General features: G+C 44.5%; 1 long non-coding RNA gene across 3 annotated transcripts in view; it reads right to left on the bottom strand.

Annotated features, from left to right (window-relative positions):
• Positions 1 to 23945, bottom strand: part of LOC116573003 — a 58820-nt gene extending 34875 nt beyond the window's left edge. For all 3 annotated transcript variants that reach the window (XR_004278571.1, XR_004278572.1, XR_004278573.1), the window contains exons 1-3: positions 21808 to 23945; positions 4444 to 4525; positions 4183 to 4268 (exon numbers count right to left, since the gene is read on the bottom strand). This is a non-coding gene — a long non-coding RNA (uncharacterized LOC116573003). The remainder of the gene's footprint in view (positions 1 to 4182; positions 4269 to 4443; positions 4526 to 21807) is intronic.
• Between the last annotated feature and the right edge of the window lie 517 nt (positions 23946 to 24462).

The following is a 24462-nucleotide window of genomic DNA, read 5'->3' as shown; positions in this document are numbered from 1 at the left end:
GACAATGGCAATGCTTTTTAGCTGTAAAGAGTCTCTTGATCTGACCTCAAGGTATTTGTTGAGAAAAAAACATTGTGTCTATGTCGGTGCCTCATACTAGGAAGGTATATGGCTCTGCCAGGATTCAGAAAACTTACTGTAAAAGGCTAGGCAGTAAATATTATAGGCTTGGCAAATTGCAACTACTCAACTCTGCCTTGTAGCTGGAAAGCAGCCATAGACCCTACATAAACAAATCAGTATGTCTGTGTTCCAATAAAACTTTATTAACAAAACAGCCTACAGCCATGGTTTGCTCTGGGTTGGACTATATGTTCTTTGACTACAGTGATCATATCTTTCTTAGGAACCATTGTGTCTCTAGGACCAAGACTGCGTCTAACACATAGTAAGTGCCAAATAAACACTGGCAAAAAAAAAAAAAAAAATCATTAGGTTAAAAACATACTTCTTGTCCTCAGCTTACCGTCTCGTTTTTTGTGGAAGACCAAAACAGGAAAGTGTAGAGTAAGAACAAAAAGATCCTGGATTGTGGATTCCAGGTTAGTTCTTCACTCAACATCAACTCTTTCTACCAACTTTAATGAGAGTTTATATTTCCATATCTCAAGAACTCAGTTAATTAATAATTATCTTAATTATTGAGATAGGGTTTAGGCTTAGGCTTATATTATAAAGTCACCATATTTAATGGCTTTCCAGGCTGTTTTGTGAAACTGAACTCATGTCAGAAAACCAAAAGAAGTCCCATGAAGTTCACAAGATAAAAAAAGATGGCAGTTGGCTGGATGACCAAGTACCCCCTCTATTCACCTTTACCTGTCACTTCTGACACAGTGCATATCTCCCATGGCATGGAAGATGAATCAGACCCTCATTGCTACAACTGGCAAAATTCTAGCTGGGCTCCTAAAAGGGGTTACCTAAAGGGGATATAGCAAGAATAGAGGCACAGTCTGAAAGTTAAGTGTTATTTGATATGGAATTTTCTCCCAAGCCAAGACTAGGAGAACTGTGGCTGGATCTTGATTTGGAACAATTTGAGACTAGTATATCAGTTAGAGTCCCAAAATAAAATGGCTGGCATATGCAGGATAGTTCAAGTATAGTTCATGTACAAAGAGATTATTTACAAAGATGTGGACAGGGCATGGGAAAACCACAAAGGATGGTACAACATCCTAAGGTTAATAAGGGAAGAGAGTAACCGCCCCTAAGCCCAAAGAGACCAAGGGAAGGAAGACTTATGTGAATCCAGAAGGGAAGAGTAATCTAGAATTGGTCACCATGTGAAGAACAGTGATCTTGTGTTGCATGACATAGCTAAATGGAGTAAACCCAACATGAGTCATGGGTCAAAATGAGAGTGGAAGTAATTTACTATCCTCACTTCCCTTTCTCTCTGATTTCCTACTGGAGCTTCTGATCGGCTGCATTGACCCATAGGCCAAAGAGCAAGTATGCTTGTTGGTGCGGTCCACACAGGTCAGCCTCCAGAGGCAGTGAACAGGGTGAAGGCAGTGGAGAGAAGATCTGAGGGACAAACAGAAGATGTCCAGCACAGATGGAGCCCAAAGTTACCAAAAGCCTAGTACACTGAGCCTGTCCTCTGTGAGGATTGTTAGGTACACCAGGGTGGCATCAGATTGATTACCCACATACTCCCATTTTTCTCCTGAATGAGATTTTCCCCATCTACAAGGAAATGAATTGAGCAATTTTCTGTTCCCTGCAGTGTAAGGAGAATCTCTTGCCAACCACTGTCATTTAGCAGATGGTAGGTGATACTGTGAGGCCTTTTTGGCTCCTTGTAAGTCAAATGTCCAGGGAAAGAGCACTGGAGTCAGGAATTCCAGCTCCGAGATCTGGCTTTGCTCCTAAGTAACTAAGTGACTGTGAGAAAGTCACTTCCCTTGGGGCTTTTTCTCATTTTCCTCATCAAAGAGAAATACCCATGGGATCTGACAACCTGTGATCAGGATCCTCAGAATCCTCTAGAAATGACTTAAAACCTCTGAAAGTTTTGCATGTGTGCATTATCAGCATTTCCTATCAAAATAGTAATGGTTCCCTCTTATCAAACATTTAACTACCAACTAGGCACTTAGGTACTCTGCTTAGCTTGTTCTCTGTCTCTTCTCTCTCATCCCTTCTTTCTAGAAAATCTACTGAATTCCCCACGACAACTTTGCAGCTCATGAGTCTTTTTTCTAATTTTATCATTGAGTGACTTGCCCAAGACACATGGTTAAGAAGCAGCAGAACCAGAATTCTCTCCACCCTCTGTAGCCCTCAAGATCACGGTCCACCTACCCCATCTTCCCTTGATCCCAGAATCAGACACACATGACTCAGGATGCCAAATGCACATTAATTGCCCCTCTAGAAGTAGCCTCAAGGCAACATGGGAGCCAATTCTTGGAGGGACAAAGTGTGAGAGTTTGAGTGTTGAGGTCCTCTCTGATGGCTATAGTGTGGGAGAGGTTTCCTCTGGACTGAGGAAATCAAGTCCCATTGAGCTGAGCCCTGGAAGTAAAGGAGACACCTTACAGAGCAAACCCAAAGGCCAGAGATATCTTAAAGCTGAACAGGAGTGCTTCCTCTCTCACTGAAAATGATTTTTCCTGTTAGCCTTCTATAAATTTTGTTGGCCCATCTGATGAAAGAAGTATTGCCCCATTCTATAGTATGGGCTCTGGAGAAGAAGTTCCCCCACCCTAAAGGGCAAAGCCATCTAAACTTTGCAGAGAGCAGAGGCAACAGAAGGTTGGTGTTCTCGGGGCTATGTGATCTGGCACATTCAAGCTGCTTGAGCCACCAGAGCTTCCTGCTGGTATTGCTGCTGGCTGCCCTGCCACCATCTGGAGAGCCTCTCCACCAGGTCTCAGCTGCCCTTTGCAAGCCACCCTGTTCTGTTGCTTACTCCAAACAGGGCAAGTGGCTGAAGAGCATCTGTGAAGCCAAGATATCCCATCTGTGAACCTCCTAAGATACTCTGGAAAAGTCCAAGAAGGACTTTTCTGACCCATCCTCTGAGCATAGTCCCTCTGAGGGAGGGAGAAGTCCCTTTGACCCAACATGCCGCATTTTTTTTTACAGCCTGGTCAGTGGTGTCACCTACTGTAACACACCAGGGACACGATTCCCCTGAGGAAATCCCATTCTGGGGAGGAAATTATTTGCTGGCCTCTCTGCAAGGGCAGTGGTGACTCCAGAGTTGATCAACCCCGGACCTCAAGATGGGAGACTCCAGTGGGCACAGGCAGCCATTCAGCCAGGTCTCTCTCCTTTGTGTTGGCACGGCCATGACAACAGCAGACCTTGGCAGCCCTTCTGTTTGACCTGGATCATGAATGTGAAATGCTCTGCATGGCCTGGCGAGTCCTCTAGATTCCACTTTGTTCTGCCAGAGGCCTTCTCTGCACACTCTATCAATCCTTGTAATCCCCTCCTTATTGCCTGGGTGCACGGATGGCTTAGCTTGCCTCTGAGCTGCCTGAAGCCTGCAGTCTGTTACCACTGCTGGTGCCAGAAACCTCAAGCTAGTCCCAGGGCAGGAGGGACTCTGAAGCTCTCCATCTGGGCGGAGAGGGAAGGAAAGGGATGCTTAGCCTTGCTGTTCTGGACCGGAGAACTCTGAAGAGCTTTTTGAATAGCCCAACAGTAAGGAATCCGTTGATGGAGTATAAAACCTGCTCCTGATTTGGCCTGAGAGCCCATGCTGACATGTCAACAGGAAATTCTGGTTGCTTTGCTGAATCCCACACCTTCCTACCAATGATAGTGATGTTGAGATACCTAGGAACTTCATTTCCTCTCTCAACTTTGGTACCTGGCAACCTGAATTGCTTGCATGGGTGGGATTTCATAGATAAAGGAACTGAGACACAGAGAGATGAAGGGATTCATTCAAGGTCACAGAGCCAGTCGGTGGCAGAGCCGGCAAGCCAAGGATGAAACAAGACTGGGACCCGGCGCTTATGATGAGCAACATGGGACTAGGCATGGTGTGCACGTTCCCTTCAGTTCCTAACTCACCCTTGAGACGAACTTCACCCCCCTCATAATTATTGCTCTCACGAATGTCAACATATGGTTCTGGCCTTTAAGAAGTTTGCAGTCTGAAGCTCTTTCGTAATACCACACTGAATTGTGTTTCTCCCACCTGTTTTGAAGACCTACCTCTTTCACATCCCCTTCCTCTGAAAGTTTCCTTCTGATTCAGAAGATGAAATCTCTGGATGCTTTACCTTGTGTTTCACTTTTTCCTATAAAGGCCAAATTCAACCAGAAACTCATGAAGTTTAACATTAAGCAGTTTCTTTCCAATTTGTCCCTTAAACCAGCTTTGACCATCCCCTCTGTGAGAGGCAACAGTAAGCACCCAAAAGAGGCCCCATCCTCTAGAAATGTATCCATTTATCAAATGATCCAGAAATTTACCTTTTGCAGGAACTCTTGCAATGGGAACCAGGAGCCAGTTTCAAGAACGGTCAACGAAGGGGTGCCTGGGTGGCTCAGTGGGCTAAAGAATGGTCAATGAAGCAAGATAATAATTATTTCAAGTGAAATAACCCAAATATATATATCAATCAGAGAATGTACACATAAAGTGTGGGAAAGTAATACTATGCAGCAGTGACATCTGAGTGAGCTATAACTCTAGGTACCAATGAAGATAAACCCCAAAACATAATATAGAGTGGAAGAAGTAAGGCACAGAAAAATGTAGGTATACATTTACATGACATTGAAACATAAAAAAAGAAAATAAAATAGTATTGAGTGTCCATTATGTAGGGGGCAAAACAAGACAAGGATACAATCCGCTAGCCAGGATGATGGGGTCCTTTGGGCTCAGGCAGGAGGGATAAGGATGTGTCTGAGAAGGGACATACAGGGTCCTTTTAGGGGAAAATGTTCTGTGTCTTCACTTGAGAAGTAGGTATCAAATGCCTGTCCTATTCTTTAAACTGTATACCTATTTTCGTAGGTGTCTCATTCCCTAGAATGTAAGCTCCACAAAGGCAAGGATTCACCTGTTTATTGCCAGATCGTCAACATCTAGAAGGCTGCATAAACAGCCAATATTCAACACATACTTTTGAGTAAATTAATAAATTCATTATTAATGAATATTTTCATAATATACATTTTAGTAATTAATGTTTGATATAATAAAACCCATAGACAAGACAGCTTCTGCAATAAGGTCCACAAATGCTGATGACAGACCCGAGCAGACGGAGTGAAGTGCAGGGAGGGTGTTCGCTGTGACCAGTGTCATCTGGGGAGGATGCAGACGGACACTGAGAAGAGGGGGCAAGGGGACACTAGGCCAAAGGACCAACACAATCATTACTACTATTAACTGAAATTTTTTTTACTGTGCCAAGATCTTATTTGATTTTCATTATAAGCCATTAAGATAAATACCATTATTACCTCCATTTCACAGATGAACTCATGGCTTTCATTGAGCCAGTAAGTGGGCTTGAGGCCCTGTGGGTCTGACTCTAGCACACAGACAAGCAGAGGAGGGAATATGCAGGCACTCTTCAGTGGGAAGGGCGGGGTGGGCCTGGAGACGGGCTCCTGCTCAGCTGGGCTCACCAGGTTTCGCTCTGACCCCACTGAGCTCACTTTCCAACCAGGCCCCGCTGCCCTGAGCTTGGAGCGGACTATTTGTCTGCAGTTCCTCTGCAGCAGAAGTGAGTGAGCGGCAGATGACCAGTAGTGAGTCACTTGCTTCTCGTTCAGCGGCGGTGGAGAAGGTGCCCGTTATCTCAACAGAGATTCCCCCTCCTGCCAAAGGCAGGTGCAGGCTGAGGAGCTGGGGTTTTGCAGCTCAGATTTCCATTTGATGCAAGCACACCACTTGAGGTCAACGGGATTGCAAACCGAGTGCCAATTTAGACCTCGCCACTGAAACTTCTGCTCATCAAAAAGAAATCCTCTTGTGTTTTCCAGGGAAAAATCATATTGATAATCAACATTATTATCGTTAAATGATGACACCACTTTCCCAGTCCCAGGTTGCATGGTTCATATAAGTGCTTTATATGAACCATGGAATTTCCACAAGGGCAGTTTGAGGCATTTAATATCTCCATTTTACTGAACAGATATCTTTTTTTTTAAAGATTTTATTTATTTTTGGGATTTCATCAAGATCAAAAGCTTTTGCACAGCAAAGGAAACAGTTAACAAAACCAAAAGACAACTGACAGAATGGGAGAAGATATTTGCAAACGACATATCAGATAAAGGACTAGTGTCCAAAATCTATAAAGAACTTAGCAAACTCAACACCCAAAGAACAAATAATCCAATCAAGAAATGGGCAGAGGACATGAACAGACATTTCTGCAAAGAAGATATCCAGATGGCCAACAGACACATGAAAAAGTGCTCCATATCACTCGGCATCAGGGAAATACAAATCAAAACCACAATGAGATATCACCTCACACCAGTCAGAATGGCTAAAATCAACAAGTCAGGAAATGACAGATGCTGGCGAGGATGCGGAGAAAGGGGAACCCTCCTACACTGTTGGTGGGAAAGCAAGCTGGTGCAACAACTCTGGAAAACAGCATGGAGGTTCCTCAAAATGTTGAAAATAGAACTGCCCTATGACCCAGCAATTGCACTACTGGGTATTTACCCTAAAGATACAAACATAGTGATCCAAAGGGGCACGTGCACCCGAATGTTTATAGCAGCAATATCCACAATAGCCAAACTATGGAAAGAACCTAGATGTCCATCAACAGATGAATGGATCAAGAAGATGTGGTATATACACAAAATGGAATACTATGCAGCCATCAAAAGAAATGAAATCTTGCCATTTGCGACAACATGGATGGAACTAGAGCGTATCATGCTTAGCGAAATAAGTCAAGCAGAGAAAGACAACTATCATATGATCTCCCTGATATGAGGAAGTGGTGATGCAACATGGGGGCTTAAGTGGGTAGAAGAAGAATCAATGAAACAAGATGGAATTGGGAGGGAGACAAACCATGAGTGACTCTTAATCTCACAAAACAAACTGAGGGTTGCTGGGGGGAGGGGGTTTGGGAGAAAGGGGTGGGATTATGGACATTGGGGAGGGTATGTGCTTTGGTGAGTGCTGTGAAGTGTGTAAACCTGGTGATTCACAGACCTGTACCCCTGGTGATAAAAATATATGTTTATAAAAAATAAAAAATTTTTTAAAAAAAGATTTTATTTATTTTTTTGACAGAGACATCACAAGTAGGCAGAGAGGCAGGCAGGAGAGAGGGAAAAGCAGGCTCCCTGCTGAGCAGAGAGCCCCATGCAGGGGCTTGATCCCAGGACCCTGAGATCATGACCTGAGCCAAAGGAAGAGGCTTAACCCACTGAGCCCCCCTGAACAGAGGTTTTTAATGACTTGATCAAGGCAATACAAACTATAATCCAGGTATGTAAGACTCAAATCCACATTGGCAGGCTACAGAACCTAAGATCTTAAGAACCTTACTCTACTGCCTCTTGGGCATAGCAATGCATTTAAAGGGTCAGGAAATACCTGGGAATGTGTCAAGAAAGGGCAGGGTGGTATCACCCATCATGCTTAGGACTCTGGAAGCAGACCTAGTTGGGTATCCTTGGGTCACTTCACCAAGTTCTCTACCATCATCGTCTCCACCAGGTCCCAGACCTCAAGAAGATGTGAGCTTCTCTACAAGTTCATCAGATTAGCAGCACAAGCCTTAAGGTTGTGCCTCTCTTTGCCAGATTAACAAGGATGTGTGTTAAACTCCCCCCAGAGCTCACTGGGTTTCCCTCTCACATTAGCTTAAAATTGAGGCACATTTTCCCTTCATTACACCTTGAGCTTCTACTGGCAGTGGCTCCTACTGCCTCAGATTTCAGTTTCCCTATTCCTTCCTTCACACCATCGTAATTCCTGTAAGACGGGAACAGGGACTTAATGCTCTGAAACAGATCTGCAAGGCACCCAGGAGAGTTCGTGGCTTTGAAAAGTTAGAATAAAATTTAGAATAAAATGAAAAAGCAAATCAAACACTTTCTGATTTTATCTTATTTATAACTTAGGGTTTTCTAACATCATGACTCTTTCTAAAGTGGACTGGTTTCGAGTTATGAGACAAATGTGATTTGGAAAAAGAAATCCCATAATTAGGATATTCAAGGTTCATCATACAAAAATCCTAGCCCACATCTTTAAAACCTGAAATGCTAAATTCCATCAAATTGCTTCCAATTTATATACTGGAAACAGAGCCCAGACAGACTCAATTATAGTCCTTCTTGTACTAAGATTTATCTAGTCTCCATCCTGGGCTCAGACTAAATTGGGTCTCCTAGCCCTGCCTCCCTATGCACACAGCAATCACACCATTTCTCTGGTGGCTTCACAGATGTGGTCAGCTAGCTCAAGGCATTGGCAGCTGCCCCGATTCTGGTAATTATCTCCATGTGGCTTGACCTGTGCCCTGTCATTGCTGGGACATGGAACACAGGTGACAAGAAAACGGACTGACTTGGCCTCATCCTACCTCTCTCCAGTGCCACAGAAGGCTTACAGGATGTTCTTGGTATCACATGGCAAGAAAATTGCCAAGAAGAGACCTTCAGCAATTGCTGGGAGACTCAACACTGTGATCAGCAGGAAAGCTATAAAAATGAAAGCAGAAAATCAAAAGAGAAGGTCAGAGAGTAAAAACAGAGAGTCTCAAGAGAGTGAGATGAAGACTTAAAATACTTGAAGATGGATGGTCCAAAAAAAAGAGGAACAATTTTAAAGAACAGATAAAATTACAAATAGAGCTACTCCTGCAAGGGGGGAAAAAAAAAAAAGGACATTTTTCTAGTATCTAAATGCTTACAATACTTTGACAGGTACAGGGTTTTGTAATGAAGTTTCCACATGTCCCCACCTCTCCCTGTATACCACTTTCCCATATATATATGAAACAAAAAGAGAAATTTGACCTTGCTGACTAAGATTTATACCTTCCTTTTGCTGTGTCTTGAGTTTCCATCTTATTCTGTTGATTCTCAGATACTTAGCTCTGCACAATCAGGAGTTGGATAATACCATTACTACTATTAATAACAATAGCAGCTAAAGTTGAGTGCTTACTGTGTACTAGGCACTGTTCTAAGTACTTGGTGAGTATGAACTCATTAATTCTTACAGGGTTAAATTTCCACTTCGGATACCGAAAAACTGCGGCACAGTCTATACTACCTGCCCAAGATCACACAGCTCCTAAGTGATGACTGTCCTCGAGAAGCTGGAGGGAAGACCAGAAGACTTAAGCAAGGAGGCTCAGGCCACAAACCAGAGGCCTGGTGGTGGTGAGGACGGAAGATGGAGAAAAGCCAAATGGGCTGGGAATTGAGGAATATTCCAGGGACGCCAGAGCAAGAGCAGGTAGGAAAGAATTAGGAAGAGAAGAACTGCTTTTCAGAAACACTGCTGTAGATTATGAATTGGGCCAAATTCAATGCTCTTCAAGGGACACAGGTAAAAGTTGAGCTTCCTATTATAATATTCTATGTTTTAGACTGGGTTCTCAGATTACAGCTCTGCAGAGACTGAGACATTTAAGGACCCAGCCTTTGTGATGGATGGATCACAACGGTCCATCGTGCTTCATGATTTCACGTATGTGATCTCACCAGTTAAGCACAATCTCACGAGGATAAAGCATAGTGGTGATATGCATTTGCAGGGAGACAGCGGGGAGGAAAGAAGTGGCTCCAGACAGCTCAGAAACAAGATGGCTCCTCTGGCAATTAAACCATGAAATCAACAAACAACGGATTCCTTTAAGAAATAATTACAGGGCACCTAATATATGGCAGGAACTGTTCTACACAATGGGATACAGCAGTGAACAAAACAAACTTTTTCTGGAGCTTACATTCTCGGAAGAAAGAAAATAAGCAAAGAAATGTGTAAATATGTACCACGATGTCAGTTAGGAGCTGACCCAGTGGCTGTCAGCAAAGACAGGCAAAGTCATCCTAAGAAGAATGGACATCTCCGAGCTCTACAAGCTCCCACTTTCACCTCCAGGACTGAAGGTGATATCCACCCAGGCTCAAGGGGGTTGGGAAGTTATGAAAGAATGGAAAAGGGAGAGTTACAAGAGCCCAATACCAGCAGAGCCCATAAAAAAAAAAAAAATACTGTAAGAGAAACATATTTCAAATCAAGCTCTACTCCTTCCCAGCTGTGTGACTTTGGGCCGGTTACTTAGCTTCTCTGTAGTTTAGCTCCCTCGACTGTAATAATACTGCCTGCATGTTAGGTTTGCTGTATTCATTTAAAAAGTTCCCAATAAAGCGTCTGCCGTAGTAACTGTTGCTCACTGTTCAAAGTATGCCACATCCCTACTGATGAAGCTGTTGGTTGCAGAGAAACGGTGAAATTCATCAAGTTAACTGCAAAGACTGACTAACATGTATGACAAGAACTCAGCTTGGTGACAGCAGTCCTTAATGTTGATTACAAGCCCCAAACACTTAAGTTGAGGGCTGGTGCAGAGCTCAGCATAGCCAGAAAGTGCCATCCAGAGGTACCAGACTCAGTCTGTCTATACACTTCTCTACATTCAAAAGTCTTATTTAAGTTTCTTTTTAACCAAAAGAGGCACCAGTAGTCATTACCAAGCACTCACTAGGTGTCAGCGCTAAACCCATGTTCTAGAGAATATAAGGGCAAAAGGGAACAAAAGGTCAAACTTAGTTTCCTGCCTCAAGAAGCACACTGCCTACTGTAAGATGTACATGAAATCTTGGATCAAAAATCTCAAAGCAGGGCCACCTGGGTGGCTCAGTGGGTTAAGCATCTGCCTTCGGCTCAGGTCCTGATCTCAGGTTCCTGGGATCCAGGCCTGTGTGAGGTTTCCTGCTCCGCGGGGAGTCTGCCTCTCCTCCCTCTGCCTGCAGCTCCTCCTGCTTGTGCGCTCGCTCTCTCTCTGTCTCTCTAATACATAAAATCTCTTTTTAAAAAAATCCCAAAGCAGCGTAAGGGCAAGGGGTTCCCCCTAAACACCACAGATGAGAATAAGAAAGACGTTCCCTTGAGAGGAGGCCGCGTCATAGGAGGATGACGGAAGCACACTTCCGTGGAGGACCTCTTGTGTCCCAGCCACCAAATCACACATTCCCATTTATTCCTCCCAAGCCCCACTGGGAGAGATTCTTACACCCATTTTATAGATGAGAACACTCAGCTTCAAAGCAGTTGAATGATTTGTTCAAAGTCATCCAGTTATCCAGAGACTGCCCACAATATCCAGTTATCCAGAGACCGCCCACAATACAATTCATGTCTGGCCTGGAACCCTTCGTTACTTTCCCTGTCACAAGGAGGCAACATGCGGTCAAGGTCAAGAGTCTGGTGGGATCCGGGGACAGAGCTGGGATTTGAACTCATCTAACTATGTGATTTAGGCAAATTATATCATCTTCTTGTGCCTGTTCTCTCAGACACAAACTATTTTTTCATGACTGTATCTCTTGTACAACATTGCTGGAATTCAATGACATAATCCTTGCTCAGTGCCTACGTGGTACTCAGTAAGTGTTGTCTGTGACTTCAAATAAGATGACACCCTTTCTTAGTTCCTCTTCCCACTGGGACTTCTAATGACAGATTTTTTTGGCTTCTGAATATAACTTATTACCCAAACACCCAGTTTGCTTACAGCAGGGACTGGAACTGAATCAGCATCACCAGCCAGATTACCAGTTTTTCACAAATGTCTCATTCTCCACTGTCCCCAACTCCCCCACCACCCTGACCACCTGCTCGGCATGGCGTCCCCACCCCCGGGTTACCCTGATGCTCTTCTCAGGGGAGGACCGGAGAAAGCAATCAGTGTCTATATTATTTCTGAACTAAGGAGTGTTTAAGCTGAGGATTTAGGAAAAAACAAAAACAAAAACAGATTTCCTGAATCAGCAAAGATTTATGCTAAATAATCCTTTTACAAAACAACCCACTGAGAAAGGAGAGCTTCACCGTAGCGGTTTAAGCAATATCGTGGGGGAAGAGACAAGTTATATTCTGTCTCATTATCCAACTCTCAGTACTTCGGGAAGTCTCCATGCTGCCAACCAGACTTTTAGCATAGTTGCAAAACAGCTCTTTGTAAAGGCCTATCAGATATCATTGATCCATTTAGAAAATATCTACTGAGCACCTACTATGTGCCTTGATAGGCATCTGGGTAATGATGTACACCGGTAATGAGGACAGAGTAACAAAAACAACCAAACAACAAAAACACATCGTCTCTGCCCTCCTGAAGCTTACATTCTGTATTATCTATTGCTCCATAGGAAGTCGTACCAAAATTTATTGGCTTAGAGAAATAACCGTTTGCTTTAAATTCTGTAGGTTAGCAGTTTGGGCTGGGCTCGGCTGGGCTGTTCTGTCTGTCTCATCTGGGGTCACTCATGTCACTGCTGTCATCTGGTGCTTCGACTGGGGCAGTGTGTTTGGAGATGGCCTGACCCGCCGCGGCAGGGGGTGATAGCTATCCAGGATCTGGTCTCAGGGCCCCCCTCTGAGACAGCTTCGGTCTGCTCCACAGAGCCTCTCTGCCTCTAGTCAGGCTCGCCTCAGAAGCTGTACGAAGTTATGTCTATAATACTCAATAGGTCGAAGCCATTCACAAGGCCATTCCAATGTAAGGGGTACCCCATCTCTTGACGGGAAATGCTTCAAAGATACATGCAACTTGAATGTATATAGCTTGGGAAGAAATTTGTTGTCTCCCCTCTTTTTTTTTTCCCCAATTTACTGTATTTGTCAGTAGCTGAGACAAACAGCAAATATATAACAATGTTTAGGCAGAAGTTTTCTACATTAAGAATTCCCTAGAGGGGGTCCTTAAAAAAAATGCCAGATCCTCCACCACAGGCCATTTAAACCCAGGATTGGGACTAGGGAATTCACAGGATTGAGCAGTTCCCCAGGTGATTCTAAGTTGCAGCTGAGTTTGAGAATCCGTGGTTAAGGTGCGCTGAAGGAAACATAAGGAAGGATGGGCGATTCTAGAACAATGAGAGAGCTGTAAGACCTGCAGGCAAGGAAAGACTTTCTGAGGAAATGCTTGAGCTAAGATCTAAATGAAGCCCGAGAGCTTTGCCGCCACCAGAAGCAGAGAGAGAAGAACAAGGACAGAGGGAAAGAACGGGCTGGGGCAGCAGGGGCAGACTTGGTAGAACAAGTGTTGGAAGAGTGTCCCACACCACAGAGGCGGTATTTCAGAGGAATGTTCTACTCGCTTTCCTGAAGTCAAGTCCTTACAGTATGATCACGTCACTCGGTTTTTGTAAAGAGGCGACGCAATAAATAATTAACTGAAGAATACGCTGTGGAAAAATCCAACTTCTAAAAAAGATTTTTTAAAAAAGAGAGCTCTTTTTTAGTTCAATCGCAGTCTCTAGGAAATGGGAAACAAAGCTGGAGGGGAGGAGAATGGGCAATAGGGGAAAACAAACAATAAGAAAAAGCATGGCTTTAGAGGAGACAAGTGTAGGAAAAAAAAAATTAATTCTTGAGAGTTTGCCAGGGATGGGTACTCTGTTTCGCTAGAGCGAATGCAAGCCCTGACAGCAAAAGCTGGTACCACGTCCCACAGCTGGTTGGAAGCTGAGAGAAGATGGGGGGGTACGTGGGGACTCCTGCTCCCGCTTCACTTCCCTGTCTTCCGTCCTCCCAGCGCTCCTTGCCAGCCCCCCGCCCTGCTTAGTCTGTCCTTGTCAGGGCGCCATGATGACCTGCCAGGGAGATCTTGGGCATCTTACCATCCAACCCCCTCCTCCAACAAAGTGGCTGACTAACTGCCGAGATTGTAGCTTCGCTGGAAGAAGCCAGCTGGGTGCGGAGTTGTTACTTCCCTCCCCAGCATCTGCGTCCTCCCTGGAGGCAGCAGCCAGCAGCCCCGGGGGAGCGATCCGAGAAAGTAACGAGAAAGCACTCTGGCCCAACTCCCAGGGACGGTGCCCCCAGCAAGAAGGAATCCTGCTGGAGAAGAGGAAACTAAGGCCCAAACAAGGAGTTCCAAACCCACCAAGAGCTGGCTACCAGCTGAGAAATGGTCAGCGTCCCCTCCCTGAAACTACATGCATGCGGATTCCACCAACCTCTTCTCTGCTTGCGTGGGACCCAAGTCTTCCAGAGTTTTCCACGCCACTGCCAGCTGCCAGCCCACAGCCTCCCTGGCCAGGCCCCTGCCTAAGGGCCCTGAGGCCCGCACCAGAATGTCTGCTAAATGGGCAGAGTCCCAGGGCCTTCTCCAAGCCACTGACTCACAGTCTTCAGGGTGGGGACCTTGGGCTGCTCATTTTACACGTGCTCCCCAGGTAATGCTGTGCCACGTTAAAAATCACAAACTCAAAAAAAAAAAAAAAAATCACAAACTTCAGTGAAAACCTACATGCAATTCTCCAACCCCCGGCAACCAAAAGCATTTCTCTTTCAGCAGCCTGGTAGGAAATCTCAGACCCCAAATGCTTCTCTGGAACATATCACTAAACAGGAAGCCCCAGAACGAGACTGTGAGCCCCAACTCTGGCAGAAAGAAGGTATTTTCCCGAAGAAGTACTTTTAATAAGCTTGGAACACCATTTACTCTGTGGTCCGTACAGACTGCCGCAGCCTCCCAGCTTCCCATGGATGTGAAGGATCTTACGAAACTTGATTGATGAGACCCTCCATAACCAGGGTCTTAGCTGGCTTGAGCCCTTTCCCCAGATATAGGCCTTGACATTGTTGTTGGAAATCTCAGAACACAGTTCTGGGAGAGGAGAGAAGCAAGACCCTGGCAAGAAAGCAAGACATTTCATAGGTGAAGAGGTTTGGGTCCAGATAAATCTGTTAGAGAGGCAGACTTTAATGAGGTAGGGTGTGCTGATGGTGGTGAGAAATGAGGAAGAGACAGAGGGCCAGAGAGACAGGCAGGGCCCCCGAGGAAGCCCCACTCCATCCCCAGGGCATCTGAGTTCTTTTTTTTTTTTTTTTTTTTCCTTTTTTCCCCCACGTGCCTAGTTTCTCTCTCCCCTCTCTCCTTTCCCTTGGCGCTCTTCCTCTGGAGTTCCTTTTCCTTGAGTCTCTCTTCCCCTCCCACTTTCTATTCCTTTCTCTTTCTCTCTGTCTCCTTTTTTCTTCTTTTCCTCCTTCCCTTCCCCGCACCTTTCTCTTCCACTTTGCCGCAACCATTGGGCAGGTGTCCACTCTATGGACAGGCATCTTCTCTGTGCCCAGCCCCATGGAGAACACCGAAGAAAGAGGAACACACTATCAGTGGCCTCTTGGAGCTCCCAACTCATGGAGAAGATCCAAAGAACAAGGCAACGACAATTCAGTTTCAGGCAGTAAAGGGCAGAACACTGAAACAGGCATCTAACCCAGGCTGCAGTTCAAGGAAGTGACGTGTAAGCAGACACTTAAGAGGGGAAGGTGCAGTAACGCAGCAAAGGGCCTGGGAAGGTGTAGGGAGTGCTCCAGCCTGGTACAAATTCCTCATTCACGAGAAACATGGCACCTCTGAGGGACTGTGAGGGTCCAGGCCTTCCATGCCTAGTTGTGTAGGTTGCGTCCTGCACAAGGGCACTGGGCCAAGGAGCAAGGGCTGAGGGCTGCTGGGGCATGAGTCTGCCCTTCACACACGGAGTCTCCTGTATTTGGCTCCACATGGACAGGACTATCAAGCCTGTCCATGGTTACTCTTCTTCACGGTGGATCAGCGAACGACTGGGACAGGAACAATAAAGCAAGAGCTTCCCTAGAAGCATCTTTCTCTGTTGGCTTGTTCAGGGAGGTTGCATGATATTGTCAGCCTCTGCCTGGTTTGAGGCTCCCCAGATCTAACCAAATCTTGAATTGCCTCCCCAAGACTTTATCCTGACTGGGTGCATTCGGCACCCCTGCCTTCAGATAAGCCTCGCTTCCCTGAAGTCATCCATGCCCTTGGGTAGGACTGCATGGAAATATTTTGTTTTCTAATATTTCCAGCCAACATTTACCCAGCGATGCCTCATTACCATTTAGAGAACAACCTTCACAATGTATACTGGGAATCATTACTTATTCTCCCCCTCAGAAAGAGGAGGCGTTTTGATACACTGCATTCTTTTTTAGAGTTTGGCTCCATGTCTGATCCAAAGGCAATTTAAACAGAAGTGTTTAAGAGACATTTGCATACTTTCCTAATAATTTCACTGGCCAGAGAAATGATTCTCAGCTGCAACAATGGCCTCAAGGCACCAGTAGTACCCTCCTTCAACTTCAGAACTAAAACCACAGGGAAAACAAAAGGTTGCCTCTCAACACCTTTTTCTTCTACAGCTGAACCCGAAGACAGACCTTGCTCTGACTGGAATAGTATCGACTCAACCTTGCCCACCAGGGCTCTTTAAAGGAAGGGCTATGTGGCAGCAGAGGTGGGATTCTGAAATATTTAAGAAAATTACTATACACTGTTATCTTTGAGGAAGATGTTTTGAAATGTTTTAAACTTCCTCGTCTTTGTATAGAAGGGCTGACTTGTTTGCAATTAGAATAAATGAGGAAAGATATTTGTAAATTTTAAAATCTGCACTATCCTCCAAATAGGTGGAAAGGTATTTTTGCCCTCTAGCAGAGAAGCCTGGTGAGAGAGCTTACTGGGGCAGCAGCCTGTCCCCAACAAGGGAGACATCCTAGGCCCAAAACATGGCGGAATACCATAAACACAGAGACTAAGAGACCCAGAGGGTTCTCTTTCTTGCTCAAAGTCTGATTTTAGAGATGAGAAAATGGCGACTCGGGGGAGACAAGTGACTTTTCCAAGTCACGTGGCAAGTCAGCCGCACTGCTGAGAGGTGCCCCTGAATGACCTAATCTCCTCCAAAGGTCTTTCTTCAGCACCAGGATTTACCGTCTTTTATTCCATTAGCTCAAAAGGGCTCAGTGCTACGTGGACCCAGAGAAAGTAAAGGACATAGCCCCACACACAAAGAGCTTTTGATTCTTCTAATTATCGTGAGATAACATCATCACTCTTTCTGAGCTAGCCCACTGAGGAGAACCCTTTAGATGGTATTTAACGCAACATCTTCAACAAAGGAAGAAGCTTAATTCGCTTCTACTCTTTCCTTAACATTTACTGGGATCAGTGGGAAATAATGGTTTTAAGTATGGAGAACAGAAGCTGCCAGAGAAGTACTTTCTTCTCTCTGTAACAAACCAGAAATAGGCAGTAAACCGTGAGTGTGTCCATGCACAAGAGTGGTGTGGTATGGTGTATGCATGTGTGTGTGTGTGTGTGTGTGTGTGTGTGTGTGTCTAATTTTAGGCTGGCACAGCACATATCTAACACATGCACGGATATTCATACTAGACTGGGCTTAAATATCAGCTTGACAACATCTGCCATGTGACCTCAGCCGCCTTTCTAGCATCGGGTTCCTCTTGTCTGAAGTGGGAATCACAACCTTACAGTCCCTGACATGGAGCCTGGGTGTGAAGATTGAGCAAAGCAGAGAATGGGAAGTCCCTGCATCCTGTGGGCAAGGGAGAGGTCAGCTTGTCTTTTAGGGGAATGGAGAAAGGAGTTCTATACTTTCTATTTTCCCATATTCTTTAAATTCCTAGGATTAAGATGTTTTCCATTGTGAAACAGAAGGGAAGAGACAGGAGAGAGACTTTATTAAGGATGAAAAATGGCTACAATTTTGAATGCAGCCTTGTTGACAGAATGTGAGTATGTTTTCAGAATAATTAACAGGAAAGCCAGGACTGAGGAAATTAATTACTATTGGTCCAACTGCCTTCCAAATGGCAACCTCGAAACTGATGCACAGTGAGGCCTCAGTTTCTCAGTGAGGTCAGGGAAGGCCTCTGTCGATCAGTTGCTTGCTGCCCTGGGAGACTGAGGAAGTGATTCTGGCCATCATAATAATATCTTCCAAAGGTGGGAATGAATATTTGTGAAGCCCCAACCATGTGCTTGCCGATACCAGCTGCTTTTGTATGTACAAATTTAAATATCTTATTGATCTTATAAATTAGATATAATTAACTCTGCTTTACAGATGAGGGCATTCAGGGCTGAGAACGTAACTTGCCTGAGGACACACATTTGGAAATTGACAGTCATTTATAACCCAAACCTGCCTAACTCCAAAGCTTATGGCCTTCCTTCTCTATGAGACCACCTTCCACAAAGTGGAAGGAGGTTGGCTTAGGACACTCGAGGCCAGGGGCTCACTTTATTGATTTGTCCATTTGCCCTAGGTTTGAGAACCACCATTTAGGAGCCGAGTGAATTTGGCAAGTCACTAACCTATCTGATTTCCTCCTCAATTTCTGCATCTCTAAGCATTCTGTGATTTTCAAGACACTGCCCCCACCTTACAGGGATACTTAGAGGTTTAGAATCTATATGTCATCTACCCTCACTCAGAATGTGGCTAGAGCCTAACTTCACTGAGTAAAGAATGAGTGGAGATGCATATAGGAAAGTTAGTGTGTCCCTGGATAGAGAAAATAAAACTCAAGTTCCATATTATTTCCTTGCTTCAGGGTCAGTGAGGTCCTTTCCCACTCAAATGGAGTTAAGCCATCCTTTCATGTTGGCAACCGTCTTTGTCCAAGTTTTCTAGAGGATCCTATCCATAGGAGGCCAAGAGAACTGGAAGAAAAAAAAAGCCAAAACAAAACAAAACAAACAACAAAAAACATGGCCAAGAACCTGGTAACCCTCCAGATCCAAGATTTCATAAACAGTAGCAAACTTGAGAGAAGATAAAGATAAACCTGAATTCAGTCCTCGTGGAAACCAAAGAGAGAAGCCCCAAATGTCAAGGGACTCCCAATTCTAACCAGCAGCTGAGAAGTTATAGCAGCTATGGTAGGATGGAAACAGCATGGACTTCGGAGACCATGGGCTTGAATTTCAACTCCAAAGTGACTGGCTGAGTAACCTTAGGCAAGGACTCTTCTAAGAGGCAACCTTCCTTAGGGAATCCTCATTGGTCTGGCTAAAAATTTCTCCGAACTGCATGGTCTGTACTCTTTTGTCTAAGTCCTCCCCTTCTTCCCTCTCCTTTCTTAGATGTCAGCCACAAAGGTCTTTCCGGTCCTCTGCTGCCCCTTCCCTCTTGATTCTTCATAGTTCTTTCCTCCCTCAAATCTCCTGCACATCTGATCCCATCTTAGTATCTGCTTCTCAGAAGACCTGCATGGGCCCAGCTACTAGAAGTGGTCTGAGCAAACTTGAGGATGGGCACCTTCACTGGTAATGAGTGGGACATGAGACAAGAAGAGTTTTAGCCACAAGGTGGTTGCCATATAGCTGAAAAAATTCACTGAAACAACCTGAGAAGTCATGTGAATGGAGGGAAACATTCCTTACCAATATGATCACTCAGGTACTTTGAAGAATGGAGAAACCAAGCATAAAAGGATAGCAGAGTTGGCCAGATGCTGGTGATTTGCACTGATGCTCCACAGAGAGATAAAGAGAAACTAAAGTTGGTCAACCACAGCTAAAGGCTGAGTGTAAGACCCAGTTTAAGAGTAAAAGAGCAAGAGGATCTATTTGGCAGCTTAATGGAGGTTCTTATCTACTGCAAGGAAGTGTAGACAATGACACTCCCTTACAGTTTTGCCCTAGGCCTGCATTAATTCTTTCCCCCTCTATAATAATATAGCCCAGTTATAGTCCTCTAAGATCTAGAGGTCTAGACCTTGTGGATATCCTACAGGATGTCCCATCGATCCATTACACTTGAAGCCACTGCCTGAGCAGTACAAACAAGAAGTGGCACCTTGGTAAGATACATCGCTAAGGAGGATAGGAGAGAAAACTTTTGAATTTCAGGGATCTCTCATTTCAGAAAGGTTTCTAGGGACCCGGTGATCAGGGGTATAAGAGGATATCCCCCAAAGCAAAAGACAAATGGCTGCATCTTGCATCCCTTACCCCCAAAGAAGCACAGCATCTGGTAGACCTCTTTGAGTTATGGAGGAAGCACATAGTCCCCAGCATTTAGTGCTGTAGTGCTTTGGGTTTTAACTGTCAGTAGGTAGCTAGAGTAGGGGTGTAATACCTCACTCAAATGAAGAGATTCTCTTTTTTGAGGCTCAGTTTTAGACATCATAAGGTTTGCCTAGCTTTAATTCAATGCTACTTACTTTTATTCTGTAGTTCTTGAAGGGTCCTACGTGAGGGCCTTGAGTAATTTCCAGGATCCTTTATCCTTTGGGGTACTGAAGTTTATTATTATTATTATTATTATTATTTTATCTCATTTGTAGTGTGAGGTTGCTAGAAGTGCCACTTAGCCTTTCAACCACTCTGCTCTGTTTCTATATGTCAGACTCGCCTTACTGCATCTGGGCCCCTCAAGTTCTGGTAAAGTTGGGATCTCCCCAGTGCTTGCTTGCTTGCTTGCTTGCTTGCTTGCTTGCTTGCTTTTTTTCTTTATTTGACAGAGAGAGAGAGATCACAAATAGACAGAGGCGGGGGAGGGAAGCAGGCTCCCTGCTCAGCAGGGAGCCCGATGCACGGCTCGATCCCAGGACCCTGAGATCATGCATGACCTGAACCAAAGTCAGAGGCTTAACACACTGATCCACCCAGGTGACCCCCTCCAGTACTTTCAAGTATATTTCCAAATTTTACCCAACCTTCTCCACCATTCTTGGTGAGAATATTGATCTGCTATAAATCATCTAAATACCCATATCATATTTATTTTTTATGATCTAAAACCTTTAGTAAAAAATCCACACCAGGGACGCCTGAGTGGCGCAGTCGGTCAAGCGTCTGTCTTCGGCTCAGGTCATGATCCCAGGGTCCTGGGATAGAGTCTCACATTAGACTCCCTGCTCTGTTGGTCCCTGCTCTATACTGGGAGGGCACAGCCTCTTATGGCCATCCATAAGTCTTTGCTCTAGGACTCCAAAGAAGAACTCTACACTGAGCCACAGCAGTATATCTGATATTAAAAAAGAACTTAAGTGCCCAACATAGAACAGACTATGTAAGATCAAAAGCTCCCTGTGGTTCCTATATGATACACACACACACACCACTCACTCACTATATACAGGGGCTGCTAACCCTGAAGGAGTTGGAAAAGCAGATGCTTAGAATACATAGTTAATTAACACAATGTATAATATCTTTCTTGAAATCTGTAATGTCTGTCAAGAGTATAATCTTCCTGATTATAAGACAAAATTGCTTTTGTAATACCGTAATCTGATTAAGTAGCTCAGTGCTTGGCATATAGTACTCATTCAGTAAATCTTAACCATATTTTGGGAAGAACAAAGAAAAGAAAGAGAAGGGACAACTTTAAGGGAAAGTTCCCTTTAAAGATGCAATAATATAAAAATAAACCACAATGATCAAAGATTCCTGAATCTGAATGTGCATGTGCTGTGTGTAATCAATCGTCAGTCTACTCCTGAGTAGAAATCAAGCATTTCTGAAACTTAGCAGTTTGTTCATTTTCCATTCTTCACTTTTTATATTCCTCTGTCCCAGTGGAAAGGGGGAATGTAAATCTTCTCATATTAGCGGCTCCTGGTCTCTTTGGGTTTCATGTGGTATTGAGTGGATTGTCAAAATAAAAATCCAAAGAGGGACTAGGGTATTGGTTTATGTGAAGTCACTGTAATATTCAAATGAAAGCTACAAATCAGCTATGTAAATGAGCCTGTACCCAGGGCAGAATTGCAATCAAACAGCCTGCAGAAGGAAACTTAATAAGCCCTGCCTCTCCTTCTATTACCTTGTGAGTAAGTTTCCTGAGAGTCCGGGTCTTGTGAGGGCACTGAGTGAGCGTAGCTTCAGGCATTCCACTGGCTGTCACAGAACTGTACTGGGACCTGGCAGCTCTCTGAAGTTCTAGGAAGGGCTGAGCAGTTTGCATCTGTGTCTCCATCAAAAAGCATTAAATATGCATTTGATCAAGATAGTAGTTAGGAATATGAAGCACCTATGGGGGAAATTTGCTTGAAATTATAGTCCTATGTAACTCCTTCCCCTCTGAAATAGCTTTGGGACCAACATGCTCACAAGAGAGTTGGTTTAAAGAATGGGAAATCATCCAGATTTGGGGAAAGGAATAGACCAAAAGTCAAAGTTAGTGACCAAAACTGGGATGCAGTCCTGCCCATGGAATTTAATTTTACCATTTGTTGGTGGTCACAGGATCATAGAAGCCAAGCAGCAGTACCTCCCAGTTTACCCAAGATAGTTTGGTTTTAAACCTATTGTTCCAATATGATTGTTACTAGCACCAACTTTCATTCTTACATGTGTCCTGGTTAGGATGGTCAACTATAAGGCCATCCTACAAAGTAAGGATCTTCAAAATCATTCACCTTTCAGGTAAGTCAAACCCTAAGTCTAGTAGCATAGGGACTGTCACTTCTCATAGCCCAGCTCTGTGTCCATTTATGATGAGGCTGGTAAGTTTCCTGTCCCTAGAATGATTCAAGCAAAGTAGATAAGGAGACGAGGTAAAGGGGATTCAGCCAGCAAACAGAGACCAGACAGTGGTTTTATGGGTTTCCTTCTTCCCCCAACATTCTGCAAGAATCAGAGATTTAGCAAGAAATAGATCCAGAGTGGAAATAGTTGCTCAAGTTTCTGCAAGACTATGCCAGCTGGAGAAGAGTCCTGAGGGCAAGTTTCCTCCCCTTGTTTACTAGATACTGATCAGGAGAGAGGAAGTGAGAAGGAGGTAAAAAGTGAGAGCAGTTACAAATAGGATGTGCCCACCCTTACTATACCCAACCCAGGCTCTAGCTTGGAATCCAAGATCTGCAAATTCTTGCTAGATGCAAAAATTCAAGTATGTGTCAACATCTAGGAGTTTGTTTTAGCCGGATAGGGGCAGCCTTTGCTGGAGTATGAAGCAAAATTTCAGTGGCTAAAACAACAAGTTTATTTTCCTCTCTGCCACACTTTCCACTGGGTATTGGCTGGGCACTCTTGCTCATGTTCTACTTACTCAGGCGCTCCATAGTTTCACAGTTACTGAAATTGGAAAAGGGGCATGTGGCGACTTACCCATTAGCTCTGGAAGTTCCTGCCAGCCATGGCACACATCACCTCTGCATTTCACCGGCCACAGAAGTTACATGCACGGGGATATGCCCAATTTCTCATGGAAGTCCAGGAACAGAAAAGACGTGGAGGATGGCACCAACTATAGGTCTATGGGAAAGAGTCTACAGAGGGCATGCCAAAGTGCCTGGTACACAGCAGGAGGCAAGCATGTGCCACCTCCCTCCAGAGAAATGTCCCTGTCCTTTGGAGTCCTTTCCTCCCACCACCTCCTTTTGAAGGAAACCACGATGTGGAGATGACTTAGCCTGGAGACACAGAAGGGAGGACTCCTAAGTATCCTCAGACAGATGAAGAGCTCTGCCGGGCATCGTACAGGCCAGGACCTCCTCATCCTAGTCTGGCCTGAGCACATCTGAACAGTAGCAGCAGCAAAGCTAATATTTACTTACATGGCCCTTCTCATGTGCCAAGCCCTATTTTAAGTGCATCACCATTCATTTAATCCTCACAACAGCTTTTTGAGATAGTCAGTATCCTCTTTTTATAGATGAGAAAACTCGGGCAAAAAGAGATACAGTAACTTCTCTGAGGTCCATGGTTATTAAGTGTCCAAGCTGGAATACAAACCCCAGGCCTTCCGTTCCAGTCCACGTTCCATTGCCTGTGCACCAGACAGACTGGTTGGAGAATCAAGACATACATGTCTTGGTGCCATTCGAGGCCATCGGCTGACAAGAGATGCTGTTGTGCAACAACAGGATCTGATGGCGTAGCGTGTGCTAGAATGTTGTTCCCCAGGGAATGAAACTCCTGGAGGCTTTGGAAGTGATCCTAGTGATTCCTTAAGAGCATTAAATAAGTCAGGAAATGACAGATGCTGGCGAGGATGCGGAGAAAGGGGAACCCTCCTACACTGTTGGTGGGAATGCAACTGGTGCAGCCACTCTGGAAAACAGCATGGAGGTTCCTCAAAATGTTGAAAATAGAACTGCTCTATGACCCAGCAACTGCACTACTGGGTATTTACCCTAAAGATACAAACGTAGTGATCCAAAGGGGCACGTGCACCCGAATGTTTATAGCAGCAATGTCCACAATAGCCAAACTATGGAAAGAACCTAGATGTCCATCAACAGATGAATGGATCAAGAAGATGTGGTATATACACAAAATGGAATACTATGCAGCCATCAAAAGAAATGAAATCTTGCCATTTGCGACAACATGGATGGAACTAGAGCGTATCATGCTTAGCGAAATAAGTCAAGCAGAGAAAGACAACTATCATATGATCTCCCTGATATGAGGAAGTGGTGATGCAACATGGGGGCTTAAGTGGGTAGAAGAAGAATCAATGAAACAAGATGGA

Source organism: Mustela erminea, chromosome 14 (genome assembly GCF_009829155.1).
Source record: "Mustela erminea isolate mMusErm1 chromosome 14, mMusErm1.Pri, whole genome shotgun sequence".
Classification (NCBI taxonomy): Eukaryota; Metazoa; Chordata; class Mammalia; order Carnivora; family Mustelidae; genus Mustela; species Mustela erminea.
The sequence above is the reverse complement of the archived record's forward strand: the minus strand, read 5'-3'. Positions and strand labels throughout refer to the sequence as shown.